The 8,283-nt window shown below is 32.0% G+C and overlaps 1 protein-coding gene across 3 annotated transcripts in view; it reads right to left on the reverse strand.

The window, feature by feature from the left end:
- Nucleotides 1-3,076, reverse strand: part of LOC122630191 (AF4/FMR2 family member lilli-like) — a 110,914-nt gene extending 107,838 nt beyond the window's left edge. The window contains exon 1 of one of the 3 annotated variants that reach the window (XM_043814429.1): nucleotides 2,969-3,076. The gene's annotated coding sequence lies outside the window, so the exon portion shown is untranslated. The remainder of the gene's footprint in view (nucleotides 1-2,968) is intronic. The other 2 variants (XM_043814432.1, XM_043814431.1) reach the window with 2 other exon arrangements.
- Nucleotides 3,077-8,283: the final 5,207 nt, after the last annotated feature.

Here is an 8,283-nt window from a genome sequence, read left to right on the forward strand (position 1 = left end):
TCTCTCTCTCTCTCTCTCTCTCTCTCTTTCTCTCTCTCTCTTTCTCTCTGTCTTCTATTTCTTTCCCTGTCTTAGAATATTTTTTTTCGTTTTCATTCTGTCTTCGACGATACGAACACAGAGAAGAAGCCATTGAGATTGTGCATTTTTACGAGAAACCTATGCGCGAGATAGTCTCAAAAGAATTCGATTATTGGTAGAAATTGGTTTTCTTGCCTTTTTCTTTTTTTCTTTCCTACTCTTCTTTTTTTCTTTCTTTTTTTTTTAATTTATTTCTCCTTACACCGCCTCCTTCCGAGAAATTGCCACGATAGGGGGCGAAAAAAGCTAACAGATGAGATTCCCGCGAAAGGATCATCAATCGTTCTTTTTTTCTTCTTCTTTTCTTTCTTTTTTTTTTTTTTTTTTTTTTGTTGAATCATAAGACGGATAATATACGAGGTGAAAATTATAATCGTACAAACGTAACAAGAATAAAAAGATTAAACGTGTTCGCATCAATAAGACACGATTGGCTTATCGCGGCTTTCGACTGGCTTATCGACTTTCGACGAGGTCAACACAGGTCCTTTCAAATACCAATCCGAACAACGTACGCTTTAGTATGTTAACCCCTTTTACGAAACGTCGTCATAGAAATCGATACGAGAATTGCGTAAAATCTTTTATATATGTTTCTTTGAAATCCGTGAAGAATAAGAACATAAAGAAAAAAAAAAACCAAATGTTAAGTAAGTTTTATATCGTGCGTGTTTTCAAATACAAGGACTTTCCTTTCGTGAGATACGTGACTTATTTTTCCGTGATTTCATCTACGTGTACATATAAATCAATGTACGTACGTATATATTACGTTACACTATTAATAGATTCGTCCATAAATATTCGCGCAAAATTAATATTTAAATTTTATATCAAACACTATTTGAACATATTTCTATATTATTTGTTTCTACCTTATTTGTTCCTATATTAGCTACTGGTTTATACATATTATTATAACTTTATGATCTTTTATCTTTAAGGAAATTAAAATTATTCAATCAATGTTTTGCGCATTGATTATTGTACATTATATGTACATATGTATATATATCTGTATATATTAATTCAATATATATAATACGTAGGTGCAAACGTGCAAAATACGTCCAACTATTGAGTATAGGTGTTTCTTAAACTAAATGATGCATTGATATAAAGATAGTGAGAATAAGATAAACTTCTTAAACGAACGAAATAGGAAGGAATGCAAGGATACGAAGGAACGTACTCTAAGGAACTTTCTAAATTTTCCGGTGGCATGGCTTAAATTTTAAACTCTGTTTAACTTCAACTTTCCCAACGACCGCTCGACTATTAGATTTCAATTTACGGCACGCGTGACATTAAGGAAGTTGTTGTTTTGTTAAATTTAGAACAACTGATAATGCGTATATACGTCTGGACTTTCGTGAACATGTATTTCTAAAGGAAAAAGAAAGAGAGAGAGAGAGAGAGAGAGAGAGAGAGAGAGAGTTAGGAACAAGTGAATCTAATAATTCATAGGATCGCATAGAAATACAGATATTATCCAGCTGCTAAATCCTGAATATGTTTGTACTAGTATACATATGTATAGAGTTATTAAATAACATACGCGTATGGTACGTTGATTTATAGTACAATAGTAACAAATACATCATGAAAAATTAATTTTAATATATAAAAAAAGAATATATTATATATATAACTTATATATATATATATATATATATATATATATATATATATATGTCATGTAAAGTGAAAATGGCAAATACGTATATTCTTATTTTTAGTTTTATAAAATCAATATTTTCAAGACGTAGACATGTTATACAAAAATATGGATTCGATCTTATCGAGCATACAAACGTCCTGATTAAAAAATAACGTTAAAAATTAATAGAGGATCGCGTGTGGTTATTGTTTATTACGAGAGTATGAAAATGTTGGATATATAAGAGTATAATAAGAGAAAAGATACTGGAAGAGCTATAAACGTATAAATCAAATATTTAGAGCACGAAGGAGAGGATTAACGAGCGCGCAAGAAAAGAAAAGAAAAGGAGGAAAAAGAATAAAACAAAAAAAAATATAAAACGAAGGTAGTATAAGAGACACGTGAAAGGAAGGAAGAAAAAAAAATGGAAAGGGAAGCGTCTCGTGGGATAGAGTAATGCTTTAAGAAAAAAAAAAAAAAAAAAAAAGAAGAGAGAAGAAAACGAAATCTTTTTGACGATGATCGAAAATAAAAAGCCGAGATAAAAAAAAAAGAGAAAAGGAAACAAAGAAAGAGATAAAGAGACTTTAAAAAGAGAACGATAAAAAATTATGATAACTTCAAAAATGACGAATCATGGACTACGGTTAGTCACGCTCGCGAGAACGATGACACCCTAATTACAGAGTGACGAAAATAAAGAGACTCGGAAAAATTGTGCTTGTTGAAAATAGCGAGAGAGAAGAAAGAAGAAAAAAAGAAAAAAAAAGAGAAAGAGAAAGAGAGTTGAAGATAAATTAAACTAATTAACATCCGTTCGACTACAATAGTTGAACTAGATAGGCCGAATTTCAGCTTTAAACTTTGTTGAGAATCTCACCCTGTGTTAATGAGAGAGAAACGAATACAAACAATATACGAATACAGACAAAGTTACTGTTTAAAAAGCACCATGCAAACCAGTAAAAAAAAAGATAGAGAGAGAGAGAGAGAGAGAGAGAGAGAGAGAGAGAGAGAGAGATAAAGGAGAATACGACTGACACACGATAACTAGCGTGAGCCTTCTATATACGAGAGAGAAAGAGAGAATAAAAAAAGGTAGGTTGAAAAAAGACAGTAATAGAAAAAGGATAGAGAAAAATTGTCGAAAAAGCGAGATAAAGAGAGAGAGAGAGAGAAAGAGAGAGAGAGAAAGTATAGAGAAACAAAAGACACGGCACACACTGGATAAAAATCGAAGAGACACGATGAAGTTCTTTTTTCGCGCGTAGTAGTAAGGTGTACCTAAGGGCTCGACAGCACGGAGACTACCTCTCGCTTTCGCACCCCACGAATAACTGCCGCGAAATACAAGAGGAGGACGGCGATGTCAGGGAAAAGAGAAAGATAGATAGAGAGAGAGACAGAGAGAGAGAGAGAGAGAGAGAGAGAGAGAGAGAGAGAGAGAGAGAGAGAAAGAGAGGATAGTAAGCGCTTGCGCCCTTCTTAGCAGGTTCAAACTACCACCACTACCAGCATTGGTACCACCACTGTCACCACCACCACCACCACCACCACCACCACTACTACTACTACACTATTACTCTACTACTACTATTACTATTTCTACTACTATTACTACTACCACTAATATGGTCGTTGCTATCAACCTCGTAGGTGCCGTTGTCTCTACTGCTGTTGCCACTGTTACTACTACTGGCTCTGATATTGAAAGGAGAAAGAGAAACGGAGAGAGGAATTGTGGGGAAAGTAGACGAGAGGGAAGAAGAAAGAAAGAAAGAAAGAGATAGAGAGGGCAGTGGGCCACTCGAAAGCATTAAGCACAAAAGCCTTTTAACTACCTGCCATATCACAGATCCTACTGACATCTATTTAGTTCCAATGTGATTGGGAATTTCTCTCTATCGAGTCTTTGAAAATTTACAATCTACTTTTTGATCCGTATAGAAGAGAAATTTGTTTAATAATTGAAGACGACGACAACGAAATTTGATGTCTTTGAATTATTATTTATTAACGTTCTATTCTATCCTGGCTTTCTCGATATTTACTATTTATGTATCTTGAGAAGTAATGTGAAAACGTATCAAACAGGTATCGCCAGAAAAGATATAAAAGTATTTAATCTCGGTAAAGTCGAGATATCGAGACTTAGATTCGGTTTACGACCGATTTAGTTTGATCTCTCTTCCTAACATACACACATACACACACGCGCGTGTGAATGACTTTTACCGAATAAAAGTAAGAGAAGAGTGTTAAAATCATTTCCAATGGAGGACTCAATATTACAAATAAATCTCTGACCTTTCTGTAATATAACATTATATAATATTATTTTTTAACGTGTCAAGTTTTAAATACATTTAATAAAATAGGATAAATAAATAAATAGTGTGTAATAGATATGAATGTATTTTTTTTAAAAAACGTCGAAAGATTTACTATAATATTGAATATAATATAACGCAAATTAAATCACTTTTAGAATCATAATTTGTACTTTGTTAAATATATATATATATATATATATATATATATATATATTAATATCAGATATCAATCTATTATATATTCCACCGAATTTTTATTTCCTATAGAATCCGATATTTCTTTTAAAATGAAAGTGGTTGCGTTTTCGATCCTATTGAAATATCGAAATACCAGAAACAACAATATTGTATTACGCTAAAGTCCCTATGGTTTTTTAAACTTTTGATCGTTTTCGATGGATACTACGAGCTGGATGATGGAAGACTCGTTACGAAGATTAAAAGGTCGATCTGTGAGATCAGCAGAAAAAAAACGAGTCGTACAAAAGATCGTTCGTCCTCTTCGACGTGAAAGTACGTCGCGCGCGTATGTATGTGTGTGTGTATGCGTTTATGCATTTCGAACGAAAGGGATTCGTTTCATTTCTAGGAAAGAACGAAAGAAAAAAAAATTACGGTATACCGTTTTTGTTTGCTCTACAATTCGAAAAATAGGATATATTTTCTCTTTTTGTTTCCTTCAGAAAACCTCATACCTTTTCCCAATGTTTCTCGATTATTACTAGTTCGAGAATTATAGTCGTCCAATTCATCTCGTAAGTAAAAATTAAAGTTGTTATTTATTTAAGAATTAAAGTTAATACGTGATCAAGTTCGATACCTTATTTCTTTTATTCTTTTACTCTTCCTTCTGTCTATGTCTTTTTTTTTTACGAAAATATATACTTTTCCTTCTAGGTCATCGGCTAAGACGAGAAAAGTTCAACATTTTAACGTTACCTTTAGAATTTACTCGATACTTTCTTACTTTCGAACTTATTGAAAACTTAAGTATGCATATGGTGTAGTAATGTACGTCTGTGCATATATACGTATATACGTGCCGTATTCTTGTAGTGGTAATTTTCTTGCCGTCTATCGTAGATATAGATTATAATGCAATGGAAGAGCAAACTATATGCTAATAGACAACGAATGAATTGTTTGATTTTACAGAATTACATTTCGTTTCTATTTCTTTTTCTTTATCTTTGTTTTTGCACACCATGGAATGTCGATGACAGATGTTTTCATCATCCGTTAATTAAAGTCGCCGAGTTGGAAACAATTGCATTACGTAAACAAACCGTAGCATTATAGAGTAATTTCAAAGTAAATAATGGTGAAGCTGGGTCATACAAATCGCAATTAATAAATATATCCTTTTCCAACAATGGAGATATTCTGATTGTCATAATCGAATGCGTTATTATACGTTGCAGGGAATTATGCTTAATACTGTTTTATATTTTGTATACTGGCATAAATTATTTCATCACCTTTTGACCTTTCTTTATTTTATAAAAAATTATTTATTTGGTCCGAACCAAAAGCATTTTATAAACCTTATTTTTGTGTTAAAGAAGAATGACACCGGAATCTTTTCACCGTAAAGAGTAATTCGCGTAATTGAAATCGCTTCGATGTCTTTGTAAATATTAACTCTAACGGAAAGGTTTAAGATGTATGTTGTATTATTCAGATGGAGCTATATATAATGTAGTATTTATTTATTTATTTTTTTCCTTTAATTGCTTACAGTTTTCAAGATATGAAGATACCTTCTAATTCTTTAAATGGATTTCAATGATTTTATTCTATAATAAAAATATATAGATAATATTGTGAAAAGAATTCAATCATATTAAATATTACGACTTCGAGATTATCTTTAGTCGATTTATTTTAATTTTATTCTTTAACTTTGTGAAAAGAAAGGAGATACAAAATAAGTAGAAAGACTATTGAAAAGGTTTAATATTTTCATCTATAAAAATGAATAAAAAAGTCACGATGAAGATTTTTCTATTGGTCCATGATAATAATTTTATTCATTTTATCAACCTTATCAACAAAATCAATCGAGTTTTATGTTCTAATAAAATCGAAATAAATAACAACCGATAAAAAGATAAAATGATATTCAATTACACGGATAACCCTTAGATTATATTATATAAACTAAACGATTTTTCCATCTCATAGAAATTACAATATTATTTCTAAAATAGTTAGAAAATATCGCTATTTTCATATGGTTATTACACAGGGCTTAATTTTCGATTAAAATGTTCGTATATGTAAATTTTGTATGTGTCTATGCTGCGTGCATATCGAATTTGATCCTTCTACGTAACTACTTCCATTTCTATTTCCTCTCAGAATCTTTAAAGATAACTGCGAAGCGATAAGGAGAAAATGAAAAAAACAAAAAAGAAACAAAAATTTTTAAAAACCTCGAACTCAAGCTTACAATATTTATCGTTCAATTATTCTGAACATATTTCTCTTGCGTATTTATTTCTGCCCACTTCTCATTCACCATATAATATAGCTGACAAAACTACATGAACGACAATAAATGTGAGAAACGAAATAATAGGATGGATAGTCGCTCCTACGAATGAGATACCCGCGAGATGTATATACCTACATATTATTCAGGGATAGCTTTAACTATGTATCTATTTATCGTTCTCTCTGTTTCTGTGTCTTTCTCTCTGTATAATTAGCGTTTGTTTTCGTTGGATTATTCATTAAGCGAGCGTGGTCCAACTTTAACTACGTTACTCGTACGCAATTGCGAAACGATCGCGATCATTTAATCGAGTCGACTCCTAATTATTATTCCTCGTTTCGAAAATGTTTGTTAAACAAACGTACGATCTGTTTGGTTGAATAGACAAAGAGTGAGAGAGAGAGAGAGAGAGAGAGAGAGAGAGAGAGAGAGAGGAAAGAAAGTGAAGAAAAATAATCGCAGAAAGAAAAGAAAATAAACTTTTCTGTTCGTACTGCGTTGTTCGTTCCGACTAAGGGCATTAATGTTGCTTGCCAGAATCAATATAATCGATAGAGACGAATAAAGTAATAGACGAGATAACAACAACAAAAATCAAGGACATCGTCGGATTTACATCGAACATTTTGGTTGAAATTGTTTTTCTTTAAATTACGTCGATATTTCCGCGAATCCCTATTACAGAAAGATATATACATATTTATTATATATATAGAAGAAAAGAATAAAAAGAAACGAACGACAATTTCCGAATTTTTCCACGGTTCGTTTAAAAACTACCATGCGTTTTAAAACTGCGTCAAATAATTCCTTTTGAATTTGTTCAAAATATAACAGAAGTTCGTTTCCATGTAAATCGAATCAAGATTGATCGCTATACGTAACTATAATTAAAGGAACAACTTTATTATCAATTATTGCAAAAGGAAATAAAAAAAAATTTCATTGCCTGATATCAATCAGAGATCAGTAAAATTATTACTTTTTCGTTGTCTATTTTTTAATAAATCAATGAATGATATATAGTTACTATCATGTTGTATTAATTCACGTATATGTTTTTAACGATCGTATCGTTGTACATATCCATATACATGTTTCGTAGAGGAAAAGAAGTCACGGGAGAAAAAGCAGGTTAAAAATTTGTCAAAGAGCTTCGACATGTACATACATGGCCATAGGATAGGTAGTATGTATGCATCATCGAAGATTCTGGCCCGTATTATCGGAAAATATCGGCGACCTACTGGAACTTCCATTTGCCTAGCATCCAATAACTTTTTTTCTCCTAAGCTTGCCAAGCTCGGCCTAGACGTTTCACGATTCTCTCTAGCAACGGCAACGATCGCCGGTTAAAAGAAACGAGCACGGTATCGGCTGTAAAGCTTAAACTTTTTAGCGTTTGAGGAACGTGCGAAGGGCCTTGCTAAATCGCACGAAAAAAGAAAAGAAAAAAAAAGAACGGGAAAAACCCTACAAAATGTCTTATTTATCGGACGATAAAAATGTCGAGCGAGCTAGAAACTTCGGTGGATGTAGTTATGCCGGACTACTGATGGTTCTATCAACGAGAAAATAAGCTAATTTGGTATGGAAAAAAATGGCGAAATACGTTTTCTTTGTTATATATATATATATATTTTTTTTACGAGAATTTCTTTCTAATAAAAAATGTAATTAAATTTTCCCAGATAATTTTCATGCCTCAT

This window comes from Vespula pensylvanica, chromosome 6 (assembly GCF_014466175.1).
Source record: "Vespula pensylvanica isolate Volc-1 chromosome 6, ASM1446617v1, whole genome shotgun sequence".
Lineage (NCBI taxonomy): Eukaryota > Metazoa > Arthropoda > Insecta > Hymenoptera > Vespidae > Vespula > Vespula pensylvanica.